General features: G+C 45.0%; 1 pseudogene; it reads right to left on the bottom strand.

Annotated features, from left to right (window-relative positions):
• Positions 1-18,001, bottom strand: part of LOC110594769 — a 21,017-nt pseudogene that overhangs the window by 867 nt on the left and 2,149 nt on the right.

The raw sequence follows: 18,001 nt of genomic DNA, 5'->3' as shown, positions 1-18,001 counted from the left end.
CCGCCCCTGCAGTCGCTCGGCTGCGCCCCGAGTCCCGCGGCAGCTCCTGCGCCGCCGGCCGCCGTCCTCTGAATTTTATTTGATTTCTCCAGATGGCCACCTGGTTGTTCCAAAACCAGTTACTGAATAATACATCAATCTCCAATAATGTATTATATTCTAAATTTGCATATATATTTTGATATATTTTGGACTTTCTAGTTTGTTCTACTAATTTTTTGTTCATTCTAATTCAAAGAAAACTTTTTTAATAATTAGGATTTTATAATATGCTTTAATATATAGTAGAATATCTTCTAATTTTTTCCCAGAATTTTCCTGGCTAATCTTGCTTGTTTACTTTTTCATATGTATTTTAGAGACCATTTGTCTAGTTCCTCCCTTCTAGCAAAATCAGTTAAGATTTTTGAGAGGTAGGGCATTAAATTTATTAATTTAGAATGACTTTGCATATTTCTGCTATTGGGCCTTTTTATTGAAGGCTATAATATGTCTTTCCATTTAATGATTTTTGTGTCCCTCAGTAGTATTTTGAAGTTTCTACATACAGATGTCATAAACTGCAGATAATATGAAGTGGGGATGATAATGGAACTTACCTTCAAGACTTATTGTAAAGATTAAATGAAGATAATGTTCAGTGCCTGGTCATAACACATGCTCAAAAAATATAATGTATGACAAATACTTATCACCATATCCTGGACTGTGTGTCACTAATTCCACCAGATAAGCCAGTCTTTCAATAATCTCAAATTTCCATGGTTGTAACTTACACTTGGGTGTACCCTTGAAATAAGAACTGTCTTTCTTCCTATGCCGCACTCTCTTCCTATGTCCTGCTCACATCTACAATAGCTGTACTGAGGTAACCTGAAGTCCCATCAGGGGTATCTGTGGACATCCTTGTCCGACATGAGTCATGCAGGATTTGGCTCCCCATAGAGGTGACTGTGTGGAAGTCACATTGTACATCTCTCTTGACAACTGTGGACAGGATGAAGAAAATATTGTCAGATGCTTTATAGATCTCACAGCTATTTTGTTTTTGTTTTGAAGGTAGAGACTCTCTCTCTGTAGGGTAGTAAGGGTTTTGGTAAGATTGATCAGTTGTCAGTCACATGGAGACTCCGAATTATTGTCTTCTGACCCTCAGCACCACACATCCATATATTTTATAGGTGCCATGGCACACTCACTGCATACTTAGTACTGAGCTAAATGTTTTACTTTCCTTATCATATTTAACCTTCTGAAGTCAATCTAATGATCCCATTTTACAGGTAAAATAACTGAGGATCAAGGTCACAGATCAAGAAACTGGTAAAACAGCTGGAGATTTGCTTGTCTCTAAATTCTGTGCTATTAGTCACAGTGCTCAATTTTGCACATTTTAAAGACACTAAACCAAATCAACTATAAAATAGCTCAACTATAAAATAACTCAAAATGCTATTTGACTGCATGTCAGAGCATGCTCCTTCGTCTGGAACAGAAGCATTGTCATGTGAGGTATTATTTGTGTAAGCATTCTTTTTGTTAATAAAACCACACCTCGACTAAGGGCTAAAAATATATATATATACTGTTACTTTGATATAATGGCACTTTGGCCTAACATCAGTGATTGATATTAATTGTAAATTCATGGACATAACTATTTTTTTTTTTTTGCAAACTAGATTGTTCATAGAATTCCTTTCAAATACTTATTTCCACAAACCTTCCACATACCATCTCTGACATGCTCATACCATTTTTCGATATGCCTAAACCTTTTTTTTTTTTGAGTCAGAGTCTCACTCTGTCACCCAGGGTGGAGTGCAGTGGCACACTCATGGCTACTGCAGCCTCGACTTGCTTGGTTCAAGTGATCCTTCTGCCTTAACCTTCCAAGTAGCTGGAATTACAGGCATTCACCACCACACCCAGCTACTTTTTTTATTTATTGTAGAGCCCAGGTCTCACCATGTTGCCCAGGCTGATCTCGAACCCATGGGTTCAGGTAATCTTCTCACCTCTGGCTCCCAAAGTGCTGGGATTACAGGTGTGAGCCACCACACCCGACTAAACCTTCTATTTTTGTCCTATATTTCCTTTTTTTAGATAACTATTCACTCCATTATAAGATAAAAATTTACTATACAAGATCCTTTCCCAGACAAAATTATTTTTCCTTGTATCCTTTTCTTCTTATGAAAAACATACTTTTACACCAACAACCTTTTTACATCTTTCCTTTACTTTTTGTTTCCTTTCCTTTTAACTTTTCATAGGTAATCTTTTACATTCATAATTTGAATTAACCTTTTAGCAACTTATTAGAGGTTAGGTGAAACATCTAACTCTTAGAATACCCTCAACTCCCACTAGGGAGCAGATGTCAGGAGATAAGAGGTTCGATATGAGCACAAGGGCTAAAAATCTAGCCTCAGTGTTAATCAAGAAATTAATGTGGACCCCAGTCACATCCATACAAACCTAAGGATTCTCTGGGTTGATGACAAACAGAGCCCTGGGCTGGGCCATGGTCCTCAGGCCCCTTCAGTCAGTAGCCATCATTTTTGAGCTAGGTGTTTCCCCTCCTCTTCGGGAGAGGCCTCCCGCTCTTCCAGTGGCCTTCTAGTCCGCATGTTGGAAAAGGACCTGGGGTCTTAGGCCATTGAGGACAATTGTGCTTCAGGTGCCCAGACCGCATCCATAGCAGCAAATGTCATCCCCTTAGCAGGTCTCTTCCTACCAGGTCTCTGTTGGGTGGCTGGAGCTTTGCCATTAGTGGCAACTGCCAATAGGTTTGCCTGCTTTTTGTCTTGCTGGTGCTCACCCTGGAGTCCTTCTCTTTTTTCCTTAAAGTCTCAGTTGCTAAGAATTTCAGAAGTTTTCTGTAATTGAGAGATTGGCATTTGTGTTCCAAGTCAAGTCTCTGGAGTTGGTTATTCAATATCCCATAGGATATAATCTTATTTGCAAAGTAGTGAAATAGATTTTAAAATGCCCCTACATATGGAACTTCTGACCATTTCCCTTCATGCCTTCAAAATGAATTTTTTTTTTTTAATTTGGAGTCTCACTCTGTCGCCCAGGCTGGAGTGCAGTGGCACACTCTCGGCCACCCCAGCATCAACCTGCTGGGCTCTGGTGATCCTTCCGCCTCAACCTTCCAAGTAGCCAGAACTACAGACGTGTGCTACCATGCCCGGTTAATTTTTTATTTATTGTAGAGATGAGGTCTCACCAAATTGCCCAGGCTGGTCTTGAACCTGTGGGCTCAGGCAATTCACTCGCTTCAGCCACCCAAAGTACTTTGCCATTAGTGGCAACCACCAATAGGTTTGTCTGCTTTTTGTCTTGCTGGTGCTCATCCTGGAGTCCTTCTCTTTTTTCCTTAATGTCTCAGTTGCTAAGAACTTCAGAAGATTTCTGTAATTGGGAGACTGGTATTTGTAGTTCCAAAGCCCCCGATCTGGGCCAAAGTGAATTTAATTATCAGATGGTATTAAAGCACAGTTCCATTTCTTTTCCAAACCTCATTATCCGCTAACTTATATTGAGTCCAAATTTGATTACAAGAATGTACCAACTTTTTCATTTTAAAGCATGTAATTCTAATTTGTCCCAATTCTTTAAAAACTGTCCCAGTTGGGTGTCTGAGGGTACAGTACAGATTGAGTACTACCCATTTTCTTGTTCACTCTCCTTGAAAGCCCAGAATTTTGCCTTTGAACACCTGTGCAATGCATTCCTCAAAGGAGAATTCTCTTTTTTTTTTTGAGTTGGAGTCTCACTTTGTCACCCAGACTGGAGTGGCACGCTTTTCGTGGCCACTGCGGCCTTGACCTGCTGGGCTTATGCGATCCTTCCACCTCAGCCTTCCAAGTAGCTGGAACTACAGGCGTGCGCCACCACATCAGCTAATCTTTTGATTTACTGTAGAGACGAGGTCTCTCCATGCTGCCAGGTTGGTCTCGAACTTGCAGGCTCAGGCAATCCTCTTGCCTTGGCTTCCCAAAGTGCTGGAATTACAGGTATGAGCCACTGTGCCCAGCCAAGGGAAAATTCTAATAAAATATAACCATAAACAGTGATGCCAGGTGTCCCTGGGACCCTGATGACTTCTTCCAAGATGAACATCCCCAGCCTTCCCTGAAGCTTCCCTCTGCTCCAGGACTTTCCAATTATGCCTTAAAATGGTCTGGTACAAAACCCTTTCAGAGTGAACAGACCATAGAGATGTGAAATGATCTGTTCCTACTTATTTCTAATTATGAACAGGCAAATTTGTTTAAAACACTTTATAAAATACTAAATTACAGTCTTGGTTGTGAAGTGTGGACAACTAGGTAAGAGTGATCAGGTCTCATGCTATTGTGCCACAGAGTGTACCTAGAATTTCACCTGTCCCGCAGAAGCACTGGGCTTAACAAGGTGACTTATCAGGTGGGAATGGCCAGTTCCCATGTCTCATTGAGTCCCACAGAGTGTTCAGCATTTAATGCTTTACCTGTCTTGTAAGAGAGATGCTAGTCAGTCATAGCCAAAATAACTCTTTGATATAAGCAGTGGTGTTATCTAGCACTAAATTTTAAAATAGAAACTTAGCATACATTACATGCTTCTAAGAGTTTTCCCAACAGAAGCAGCAGTTGATCACAATCTCAGGCAAGGCCTAAACCTTTAGAAACAGACTCACTTCCAACTAACCTGGCTGCTAGCATTTGAAAACAAGAACAGTCTATCCAGTCCCTTAGTTGCCAGAGGAAGATTGCAAAATTATTTCCTCCAAGGTTAGTGTCAACTTGTGCTGAGTTAACAAAAGGTTAAGCAGCATATAAGAGAGATTTCTAAGTTCCTTTCAGGTGAATTAGAATGAACTTCCTGGAAATCCATGAAGGAGAACGCAGGCTAAGGAAGGGAGAGGGGGTGATCCCGGGAAAGAATTCAAATAACCAGCAGCATTGTACACACACAGCAGGCACCGTGGTACATCTTTAACAACAAAAAACAGGAACTTTAACAATGTCAACAGGTCAGGAGAAAAAAGACATAGGAAACCAGACAGAGCAGGCTTACGTTAGAATATAGCATAGACATCAGGTAAAACTGGCAAACGAGTCCTACCTCCAGACAGCACTAGGTGTTCTGTGTTAATATGTGCTGCTTGGAAGCCAGGCTTGGTGGCTCAGCCTGTAATCCCTCACTTGGGGAGGCTGAGGTGAGTGGATTGCCAGAGCCTGCGGGTTTGAGGCCCGCCTGGGCAACTTGGCAAGACCTCATCTCTACAATAAATCAAAAATTAGCTGGGCGTCATAGCGTGCGCCTGTAGATCCAGCTACTTGGAAGGCTGAGGTGGAAGGATCGCCTGAGCCCAGCAGGTCGAGGCTGCGGTGACCAGGAGCGACCACTGCACTCCAGTCTGGGCGACAGAGTGAGACTCCAACTCAAAAAAAAAATGTGCTGCTTGGAGAGGAAGCTCCTGTAAGCCATGACACCTGACCACTCTCTAGACCCTGGAATGGGTCCGCCCTGAGAGCGGGGCAGTGCTTTGGAAAGCGTGGGGGTTCCAGTGGCTTCTGGTGAACTCATCCCGACCTTGAAAATCCCGGAGGGAGGGGTTGTAAATCTCCTGCCAGACAGTACACATATCTGTAGCAGGCCTCCAAGATGAACAGGCTCTGGCATGTTGGAACAAGATAGGTAAGGGAAGTCAACAAGCCGGATCCCTAATTTAGGAATAGGGATTGGTTCCAAGGGCTGGAACTGTGGTCCTGGGGGAAGCCAGGCTGGGCATGCACTGCAGCTGGACCAGCACCACCTCCCCTCTCCTCCCCATCCCCCCACACGCCTGTGGCAGCATCACCCCTGCATGCTTCCCTTCCCCATCCCATGCTGCCTCCCATCTTCCCCCACCTCCTGAAGGGGTGGTGACTCTGGTCGCCAGCCATGCCCTTTCTGTGAGTCGCCCAAGCTGGTGTGCGTTGGGGGATGCCCAGCAAGGCCAGACAAGCACCAGTGCCAGTCAGGCTGAGAAGTCAGGCTGCTGTGGTCTGTCACCCTTCCCCTGCTACCTCCCCTCCCCCTTTCAGTTCCTCAGCAGTATTCAGGGTGCAGGGCATGGCACTTCACCTCAGCTGGCGCCTAACAACCAACTTAGGACCAATGCCAACCAGGGGATTCCCACCGTTTAATTACAACAAAGCCTGGCCAGGGCCTGCCTGGATGTTGACCATGTGACTTCTGCCTGGAGCTCTGAATGTCAACAAAGTGAAGGAATTCAATGGAGCCAGATAAATGGCAGGAGTAATATATGACTCTCTTAAGGTGGCCAAATGCCTCCTCATCTAATTTGTGGTGCATGAATGAATGAAGAAGGTTCCCACTGTTCGCCCCTGCCATCCAGTGAAACCACAACCAAGGGAACAGGCTTAGCAGAACCTGCAGAGACAAAAGACTCTGTTAAGCTTCACTCTAGTCTGGCAGGTAGAGACAGGAGAGGGCAAAGTGGAAGTTTCCCACCTCTCACCACCAGTTTTCTGACAGGGGATGAGACTTCTTGGCAGGGTGAACTACATTATTCTTACTGCTATTTTTATTTTTTATTTTTTGAGTTGGAGTCTCACTCTGTTGCCCAGACTGGAGTGTAGTGGCCACTCCTGGCCACCGCAGCCTCGACCCACTGGGCTCCGGCGGTCCTTCCGCCTCAGCCTTCCAAGTAGCCGGAATTACAGGCACGCGCTACAACACCCAGCTGATTTTTGATTTATTGTAGAGATGAGGTCTCGCCAAGTTGCCCAGGCGGGTCTTGAACCCACGGGCTCAGGCAATCCACTCACCTCAGTCTCCCAAAGGCGGGGGATTACAGGCTGAGCCACCGAGCTCTTACTGCTATTTTTAGACCCAGTGAGGGGAGGGAGGGCGAGCCCCAAGGAGCTCTCCCTTCTGGCGCCAAGCCCTGGCCAAGCTCTCTGGGGACAGAGCCAGGTGTGGAGTTTGGGCAGCTCACCTGTCCAACCACCACATAGGTGTCGTAAGGCAGCTCAGGGAAGACAGAAACCTCCCCAGGAGCAAAAGAGCAAAAGCTCCTTTGATCTTGACTTTCAGTAGAAATACAAGAATGGCTGCTAGTGGCAGCCAAGTGTTCCTGGAGACACTGCTTTTTGATCCTTCAATGTCGCCTCTTCCTATCCTTGTGAAGCAGAATTCACCAGGTGTTGGGTTGTTCACCCACTGATAGGGAACCTGAGCAGGGATTAGACCTTGTAAGACCATTGGTTTTAGGCTTTACCCTACTGATGGTGTGTTGTTGCCATGGTGACCCTGTTTAGTACAAGAAGCCTCTGGTTCAGACGTTTGGTGTAAATGTTGGGTGAGGAGTCAAGGGAACAAAGCTGCCCTCTGTGGGATTATGACTGACGGCCTCTAGGTCACAATCCTGTCCTGTAGGGCAGTGCCACGGAGCCTTGGTTGGCCTTGGAGAGCTGTTCCTGCAGACCGACTACCCCAATCCCCACCCCACCCTGTGCTCTACCTCCCATGCTGGCCTGGTCAGTGCTGGAGTGCCTCGTTCTGGGAAGTGAGGTGTGGCTGGAAAGGTGACTGCCCTCCCCCACCCATCATACAATGCACATTCATGGGGATCCTGGTTCTAAACCATTCCTAGATGACCTGATTCTAGATCAGTTTTGAACCCAGAAGATCACTTCCCTCGCTTTCATCTATCCATCCTCCCTTCCTCCACCCCTGGGTATTTTGGTATTTGTAAGGAGGCGGGGCTCTCATAGATCTGATCTGGGAGAAAGAAGTTGATCAGATAGGGCTATGCAGTTGTGTGGCAACTCATGTAAAAAAGAAGACAAAAATGAAATCACCTAGAGAAGGTGATATGAGTAGCTGAAGGAAGCAGGACCTCACATGAAGATGGTAACAAGTGTTTTCATTACAATTTCTTCAGTGGCCTTAACTAACAAAACAGTAGCTATTATGGCTTGCACACAAATAATGAAAATGGAAGGTGATAATTTGGAGGCCCTAAAGCCAAGGCATTAGCAAGGTCACTTTTAGACATTTCTTGTAAGGATAAACTGAGGCAAGGTAGGTCAGTGCTGTGGGAATAAAGCAAAGATTTGAAAAAAAGAAAGAAACTAAGTTTATTATCCACTTTCCACAGACAGAAAGGAGCAACAATCACAGGCAAGTGTGGCATATGCTTTAAGGAGAGGGGGCTTTTAAAGCGTCTATAAGGAAGCAGGGCTAGCAAAAATCTTCAGCAACTGCATTCTTGGGTGTTGATAACACCGGTCTTCCTTTGCTGTGGTCAAGGCAATTAATCTTGTAACTCCAGGTGGTGGACTGTGGGGCAGTGGGGGGTGGGGCTGATGACAATAGGTGAGATTAGCTTGGTCTTGCATTGCCAGGAAATAAATATTTAGAATAAAAAAGTAATTAGTACAAAATATATTCAAGGTGCAAGACAAGACAAATATCAATAGCTATCTCCAGTGAGCCAGGTTTGTCCTTGGCTGATGATTACAGGGTGGGGTGTGTATGGAGCACAATAACTAACCAGAAAAGAATAACTAACTAGCATGTGAAGAAAAAGGAAGCACTCAGTTAAAAATGGGGGCTTCTTAACTAAAGTGACTCCATCTTGACTCTTTACCCTTTCATTTCTAATGTTGACTTTCTTTTGTTCAATCTAGATGGCCTGGGATGTTCTATTTTAAGACAGCATACATGGGATGGGCCCTTGAAGAAAAGTTTGGGATGCAGTTTCTACAATATCCTGCCAGGCCCTTTAACCCTCTTAACTTGTTGGTTGACTCCTGGTGGTGGAAAAGCTAAAATTCCTTTAAGTCTATCTGGATTAATAGAAAGTCTGTCCTTGGATATTAGGTTGCCCAAGTACTTCACTTGTTTTTGACAAAATCAAAGTTTTTCTTTAGATACTTTATGACCATTTAAGGCCAGCTGCAACAGGTATATTCCATCTGCTGTGGAAGCCTGTTTGTTTTCTGATCAAACAAGCAAATCATTCACATATTGTATTAAGACAGGCTTCCCAACGAAGTTCATATCTGGGAGGTCTGTTTTCAATATTTGTGGAAAGTAAGTTGGACTTTCAGTATATTGTAGGGGCATGCTGTCCAGATATATTGTCTATCTACCCAAGTGAAGGTAAAGAGAAAATGTCTGTCTTTCCTACAGGAATACTACGGAATGTAGCACATGAATCTTCACTAAAAAAAAATTCTGCATTTGATAGAGTAGCTGTGAGTAATGTATGAGGGTTAGACATGACTAAATGCCATGGAATTTCCATGGTGTTTATTGCTCACAAGTCCCATACCAACCTCCATCCTCTACTATTAGGTTTTCTTACTGAGCAGGCTGGTGCTGTAGAAGGAACAATCAATCCTCTTTCTATATACTCTGAAATTATAGGTTTTACTCCTTCTAGGGTATCAGTTCTTAAGGGATATTGTCTGATATTTGGAAGTATTTTTGTTGCTGACGTCTTGTTCATAGGCTTTCAGGTTCTAGAACTGTGAGAAATAAACTTCTGTTGTTTAAGTCACCCAGTCTATAGTATTTTGTTATGACAGCCTAAGCAAACTATGGCAGGGACTATGGAGGATAGGACAGCAAGCAGCAAATTCCACTTTCTGCCTATCCTTACCAAAACGTTACACAGTCCCTTAATGATAAGACAGGCTTTCAAACCCATATCTGCCTGGCTAGGTGGGAGGCACTTTATACACATTGCTTCCAAACTTTCTCATCTGCAAGGCAGGAATTTTTACCACTTTCAAATGAGGGTGCTGAGGCTCAGAGAAGTGAAGTTGTTCTCTGATGGGCAGAAGACAATATATCTTGGCCCTCAAACCAACTCTAAAGTAGCAAGATTTTAGTCTTAAGAATCAACCTTAGGGTCCTTTCTTCCTCATCACCCAATGAGCCTCTCCTTTAATTTTAGAAGATCTTCCAGACAAATAGCCCTGGTGTGTTCTAAAACAGAACTCTCACAAGTAGCAATGCAGTTAAATTAGGGTGACCCTCATCCAATGATATGGTTTATCAAGTCTCTGGGCAGATACCTTTTTTGGACCTTCCAGTTCCTTCTTCTCCTCCCCTCTTTCACTCCATTTTCCCATGCCAAGAGGAGCCAAGCTCCTTGGCTCCTATGCTCAGTTCTTTCTCTTTCTTCAGTCATCACCTACTCCCCTTTTTTTCCTTCTACTCCTGGCCCTCAGATACATAATATGTTGGTAAAAGTAATCATTGACATTGGTAAAAGCACTCACTGACATTGGTAAAAGCATAGCTGGCACATCATTTAAGATTTCATCAGGAAAACAGAAAACTAGGTATTTTAAGCCAAAAGATCTTTAGCACAGGAAATTGAGTGCTAATAAAATAATTAGTAAGACTAGAGGAATGGAAGTTAGGGGGCTGCCACTGAAAATCTGGTCTCAGGGTCACTGCCATGGCCATCAATAGAGGTTCAGAAACAGCTGCCGGCCTAAGGGCACTCATTTGCCAAATCAATAGCAGATGCAGTGGGCTCCAACTTCCTTCCTTCTTCCAAATTCCACACAAATGTATCTCAGTGGAAAAAAATTTTTTATTGTGGTAAGAACACTAAAGATGAGATTTACCTTCTTAACACATTTTTAAGTGTACAGTACAGTATTGTTAAATACAGTGATACGATGTTGATACGGTGTTGTCCAGTGGTCCTAGAATCTAATCATCTTGCATAACTCAGTGGCAGGACTTGAATCACACCTGGAACCTAGGTCACGAGGGAGTTTTCATACAATGCACTATACAATCTTTTGGTCCTTCTGATAGAGGAGGAGACAGAGAAACGACTGGAAGATGCCAAGTGCCAGTAGAAAATAGATAGCAAGTCTGTGTTCCAATCCCAGCTCTGCCTTCTTTGGGTTGTGTGACTCTGGGCAGGTGACTCCGTCTCTGAAAGCCTCAGTTTCCTCAAATGAAATGACCTGGCAGGTGTGAGGTCATTGTGAAGTGACTGTGATCATGCATGTGATCTGCATAGTACAGGCCCTCGGGGAGTGTGAGGAGATTTTATTTCCACTCTGGTGTCTCCACAAGACCTCATAGGCCCCTGTGAGGAAAACTGCATTCCTTTCCCTTTCCTCTGTTCTAATAGAGATGTGTCTTAGGCAGCTTTTCTCATCCCAGGAGCGGTGGCAGCAAAGGCCTATAAATCTATTGTCAAAGTGCTTTCATGGCTAACATCACTTAGTTAATACATATGATAATACATATACATATACATATAATACATATAATAATAATACTTATAATAATAATATGTGCACTCTATGGGGGTCCTGATGTGAAAAATGTGCTACAAAAACAAATGTGGTCCTAAGTGCCCCTGAAATCATGGCACTTTCTAGTGCCTTAGTGAATAGAAAATCTGAGCCGGGCTCAGGGGCTCAGTCTGTAATCCGCGCCTTTGGGAGGCTGAAGTGAGTGGATTGCCTGAGCCTGTGGGTTCGAGACTCGCCCGGGCAACTTGGCGAGACCTCATCTCTACAATAAATAAAAAATTAGCCGGGCATGGTAGTGCGCACCTGTAGTTCCAGCTACTTGGAAGGCTGAGGCAGAAGGAACGCCGGAGCCCAGCAAGTCGAGGCTGCGGTGGCCGGGAGCAGCCACTGCACTCCAGTCAGGGTGACAGAGTAAGACTCCAACTCAAAAAAAAAAAAGAAAGAAAGAAAATCTGAGCCCAGTGTGGTTGTGCACACATGTGAATAGCCACCACACTCCAGCCTGGGCAACAAAGCAAGACCTTGTCTCAAAAAAAAATAAAGAAAGAAAGAAAATCTGACCACGTGAGACATCCAGGAAACATTCTGAGTGTTGGATTCATGCTCATCTGCTGATTCCAGTCACACAGCATGGGCTCTCTCTATGGACCAGGCACTGAGCACAGAACAAGAGAGACAGAGTGGATGTTATCACTGATATCCAACCATTTACTCTGCAACTAGCAGCTATAAGACATTTTAAGATGCCTTAAGATTTCTGATCCCAAACAACTTTCTGACCTTAGTTTGCTCCCCCTGAGCTTTTCCCCATCTCATAGTAGCCACCTTGGAGTCATCCCGCCTCCTTTTTCTCTCACACCCGCAAATCCTCTGATTCTGCTTTCCAAACATCCAGGAACTGACACTTTCTTCCCCCACCCTGGTCCAGGGGCCATTGCCTCTCACCTGGGTTACTGTTCTGGGCTGCTTATGAGGTCCCTGCTCATAACCCAACCCAATAGCCCCTCATAAAATGCAGATCAAGCATGCTCCTCCTCCGCTAAGACACCCCCAGCCCCATGCCCATAGCTCCTCAGCTAGGAGCAATGCCAAAATTCTCATCCCGACTCAGGATCCCTTCAGGATCTGCTTCCCTTTCCCTGACTTCCTCTCCTCTCACCTTTTTCTTATTGTCTCTGCTCCAGTACTGCAGGCCTCCTTCCTCCTTGTTGCTGAAAATGCCCAGGTAGTGTCAGTTTGCTCCCTCACCTCCTGGAGGCCTTTGCTTCAGTGTTATCTTTTCAGGGAGGGCTTCCCTGACCAGCACTTTTTATTCAGAAGAAAGAAAAACCAAAACAAACCAAACTCAACCAAGGCATGCCTTATTTCATTAACACAAAGGTCCCCAACTCCTGGGTACCAGTCCAGTCCGTGGACTATTAGGAATCAGACCACACAGCAGGAGGTGAGTGGTGAGTGAGTGAGCGAAGTTTCATCTGTATTTACAGCCACTTCCCATCACTTGCATTACCACCTGAGCTCTGCCTCCTGTCAGATCAGCAGCAGCATTAGATTCTCATAGGAGCACAAACCCTATTGTAAACTGCACATGTTAGGGATCTAGGTTGTGCACTCCTTATGAGAATCTAATGCCTGACGATCTGAGGTGGAGCTGAGGCGGTGATGCTAGCGCTGGGGAGTGGTTGCAAATACAGATTAACATTAACGGTGTGGTTTGACTGCACCAGACCATCATAAATCAATTACTTGCAGACTCATGTCAAAACCCTATCAGTGAGTGGCAAGTGAGTTGATGTACTTCAATTGTCCTGCTGCATCTGGTGGCAGGCTTTAAGTCAGAATCTGACACTAAATTTAATCCATGTGTGGCCCACCCATTATTTTATTTACCACTTCTGTCTGTGCCTTTTATTTTTAATGGTGAGTTGTATGATTATTTCATTATTTATTAAAATGTAATAGTAATAGAAATAAAGGGCCCAATAAATGTTATGCACTTGAATCATCTTGAAACCACCTCCCCACCCCCAACCCCAGTCTGTGGAAAACTTGTCTTCCACAAAACCGGTCCCTGATGCCAAAAAGGTTAGGGCTTGATGCACTGGCACATCATGCCACATCACCATTATTATAAAAGTTGTTGCTGTTGGGTTTTTCATGTGGCTTCTCCAGTAGGATGTCAGCTCCACCAGGGCTGGGATTTTTGTCTGTTTCACAGTTATATCCCCGTGCTTAGACCAGTGCCCGGTAGATGGTAAGTGTGCAGCTGGCATTTTTAAATGAATGGACAAAGTAAATACATATTTACTTTGTATTAATGGGATAAATATGGAGCCTTACAACAACATATTACTGGGATTCTGACCTAGACTTAAGGAGCAGGAAAGATTTTCCTAAAAGAAATGTCAGAGCTGGGCGCGGTGGCTCAGCCTGTAATCCCAGCATTTTGGGAGGACAAGGTGAGAGGATTGTCTGAGCCCAGGGGTTCGAGACTAGCCTGGGCAACTTGGTGAGACCTCGTCGCTACAATAAATCACAAAAAACTAGCTGGGTGTGGTGGTGTGCGTCTGTAGTTCCAGCTACTTGGAAGGCTGAGGCGGAAGGATCACCTAAACCCAGCAGGTTGAACCTGCGGTGGCTGTGCGTGTGCCACTGCACTCCAGCCTGGGCAACAAAGAGTGAGACTCCAACTCAAAAAAAAAAAAGAAATGTCAGGAAAATCTTCTTGTATACCACCCCATCCCCTGAGTCCCCAGGCAAGCAATTCATTCTCCCTCTATCACCATAGATTGTTTGCAGTCTCAATAATTTTATATAAATTGAATCATATAGTGTGTTTTCTTGTCTGGCCTCTCACTCAACATGGGTACTACTTTTTAGCGTGAGTGAAATTCACATAACATAAAATGAACCATTTCAAAGCAGACAATCCACCAGCATTTAGTACAGTCACAATGCTCTGTAGCCCCCACCTTTATCTAGCTCCAAAGCATTGTTGTCCCCCAAACCCCTGGAAACAACCAGTCTGCATTCTGTCTCTATGGCCTTATTTATTCTGCATATTTCATATAAATGGATACATACAATATGTGACCTTTTGCATATGGCATCTTCTACTCCTACATATATAATATAAACTGATATTCAAGCAAATACATGTACATATATGTTCATTGCAGTACTAGTCACAATAACTAACATATAGAAACAGCCCAAATGTCCATCAACAGATGAATGGGTAACTAAACGTGATGATGTACATATATACAACATGACATTATTCAGCCATAAAAAGGAACAAAGTACCGATACATACTATCACATGTGTGCTTAACATAATGATTTTGAGATTCATGTTGTTGCATGTATCAATAGGTCATTCCTATCTACAGCTGAGTAGTATCCCATTGTATGGGGATACCACAATTTGATTGACTGTTACCCATAAAGCTATTGTGAACATTCATATATAAGTTTTTTTTTTTAATGTTTTTATTTTATTATTTATTTATTTATTTTTGAGTAGAAGTCTCGCTCTGTCACCCAGATTGGAGTGCAGTGGCATGCTTATGGCCACCTCAGCCTCAACCTGCTGGGCTCAGGCAATCCTTCCGAGTAGCTGGAACCACAGGCATTCACAACCATGCCTGGCTAATTTTTTTGATTTATTGTAGAGACGAAGTCTCGCCATTTCACCCGCCTGGCTCATATATAAGTCTTTATGTGGACATATGCTTTTATTTCTAGGAGAAAATTATGGCAAAACATCTATCCCACAAAGGACTTGCAACCAGAATATATAAAGAATGCTTATAAATCAGCAACAAAAAAAACCAACAAAAAATGAGCAGAAGATTTGAACAGGTGCTTCACCCAAGAAGATATTGGATGGCAAATAAGGTCAGGAAAAGATACCCAGTATCATTAGTCATTAGAAAATATGTACAATAAAACCACAGTTAGATATCACTGCAGAACTATTGAAATGGCTACAATTAAAAAAAAAAAAAGAGTGACTATACCAAGTATTCGTAAGGATGTGCGGGAACTGGAATGCTCAAGCACTGCTGGCAGGAATGCAAAATGGTGCAACTACTATGGAAAATAGGCTGGTAGAGTTGGGATCTCACTCTGTTGTCCAGACTGGAGTGCAGTGGCACAATCATGGCACACCGCCATCTCGACCACCAAGGCTCAGGCAATCCTCCCGCCTCAGTCTCATGAGTAACAGATTACAGATACCTGCCACCACACCTGGCTAAATTTTTGATTTTTCGTAGAGGTGAGGCCTCACTATGTTGCCAAGGCTGGTCTCAAACTCCTGGGCTTAAGCAATCCTCCTGCCTCGGCCTCCCAAAGTGCTGGGATTACAGGCATAAGCCACGACACCTGGCCTTAACACTCTAAGTATACACCTACCATCTGCCACTCAGCAATCTTATTCCATTCCTTCATTACTTTTATTTAAGAAAAATTAAGTGGAATTATCTTGAAAGAATTTTACCTGTCAAGTAGCCTTCATTGATAGTGTGTGGGTAGGACAGCAACACAACCGGGTCCATCCGCTGCGGTCATATGTTGCCCAAAAGCATGGCTTTCTCCGCAGTGCTAAGTCCACTCTCTCCCTAACACTGAGATGTGAGTCCCAGAACTGCCAGTGCTGGGCTTTGTCCATTTCCATTTATTTTTTCCTGTGTGGTGAAAAAAATTGAAAACCTTTCCTCCCTTAACTCAGGTGACGTGGAAGGTGGGAAAGAGAAAGTAAATTGGAATCCTGGGTCTAAGAGAGGAGGGGCTGGGGCCTGGATTCCTTGAACTAAGGGGGGACAAGTCACCTATTAGGACCTTCAAGTCATGGAGCCTCAGAGGGTGGGGTGCAGGCCTTCCTTTAGCAAGGTCCTATTACCCTCCCCATCCCTTCCATGTGTTGCCTGGGTCAGGGGAGGATAAAGGGCTTGTTTCCTGGTGAAAGAGCAGAAGGAATTTCCAGCCCCAGATGGTCCCCAACCCTGCCCCACTGCTGGCCCTCCTGGGAGTCACCTTCATGCTGCTAGGTGAATGAAGACCCAACCTGGGGAGGATTTCCCTGGAGGTCGGACTGGGGAACCCTGCTGAGATGAGTTTGCTCTTCCCACGCAGGGGTGCAGGCCCTGGTCTGCCAGCCAGGGACACTGCAGGCTGTGAGAAATGCATCCGAGCTGCCTCTTCAGCAGTCTGCTAAAAGGTCAACCTGTGACAGGACACGCTGGTGCCGATTGAGAATGCTGAGAAGGGCCCGCGGTGCAGAGACCCCGCCCCTCCACTCGGCCCGCCTGCGCCTGTGCAGGGACAGGGGAGCTCCCCCCTGACAGGAGGAACTCCTGGGGTGCCAGTCGCCCTGGCGCCCCGATCTCTCTCGCCCAGGACCCCATGTGAGCGTGGTGCTCACCAAGGCCTGCCCAGAGGCGCAGGACCAAGAGTCCCGCATCACCGAGCACCGGGCAGACCCAGCCTCTCCATGGTCTCCTACCCCTGCGTGTGCCGCCAGGGGTGCCTCTGTAACGACCTCAACACCACCACCCGGCTCTGGGCTCCTCCCCGCCCGCCAACAGGTGCCTGCGGGCGGGAGGTAGGAGGAGGGGTAGAGGCAGCTCCCGGGCCCAGGGTTTAGTGGGCACAGAAGGACTGCGTATGAAGTCCTCCCGCCCTTACTTGTGGTCGTGCTCCTTCCTGGCTCCCTATCCTCCCCACTCACTCTTGATCCGTCTTACCCCCTTTGCCCATTTCCCCACCTCGTCCACACACACCTCGGGACTCCCTTGGCCCCGCCTCTTCTAACTGCCCTGGAGCAGCCCCTGGATTGATTATCATGTGAAACCCCCAACTTCTGGCTAGCTTCAGGGTGACCCTAACCGCGTGGTCGCACACTCTCCTTTCTACACTGTGGGGTTTGGTTCAGGAAGGTCTCGTGGAGAGTTCTGGGGGAGATTGACTCGTAACTTCCCACTGTCCTTGTCTGGGGTTATAAATCAAGTTCTGGGTGATGCTTTGCGCCTCTTCTCCGGAATAGTTTCTGAACACATAAGTCCCGTGTTTCTGGGCTGTTTAAGATCTTGCAGGGGGAAGCCACTGGCTGGTTTCAGGATGCCCCTCCCTCTCTTGACGAAGGAGTCTGTGTTCTCAGAAGGCCAGATCTCCTCTAGAAGGGTCACACTCAACCAAATCTAAGCTGGGTCTGGCCTCACAGCTCCTCCTTTTACAGTCAGATCCAGTAAGCTGGTGGATATCCCTCACAGTTAATCAAAGACAAGGGCAGAAACTGGAGGAAAGGGAGTGTTTAATTTCTATAACCAGGTTACAGGGAGACAGGTCAGCAACAATATCAAAAAAACCCACTCAAAGCAATACAATTTCATTCCAGTACTTATATCCAAATCTCATAGTTCTTCATCCACCCCAAGTTCAAATCAATGTGCAGTTGCAGTATGACCCAGACTTTTCTGACCATGAAAGTCATGGTCAGACTGCCATTGCTTATAACATTTTGGAATCTACAACATGTTATTTTACAGTCTTTCAGAGGAAGGGGCAGACATTGCAACTTTTGGAAACCGTGGGTTCGAGACCCGCCTGGGCAACTTGGCAAGACCTCACCTCTACAATAAAAAAAAAAAATTAGCCAGGCGTGGTAGCGCGCGCCTGTAGTTCCAGCTACTTGGAAG

The sequence above is a fragment of the Carlito syrichta genome, unplaced genomic scaffold (assembly GCF_000164805.1).
Source record: "Carlito syrichta isolate Samal-C Ts95f unplaced genomic scaffold, Tarsius_syrichta-2.0.1 Scaffold135714, whole genome shotgun sequence".
NCBI lineage: Eukaryota > Metazoa > Chordata > Mammalia > Primates > Tarsiidae > Carlito > Carlito syrichta.
Note: the sequence above shows the minus strand (reverse complement) of the source record. Positions and strands in the feature narration are given on the sequence as shown.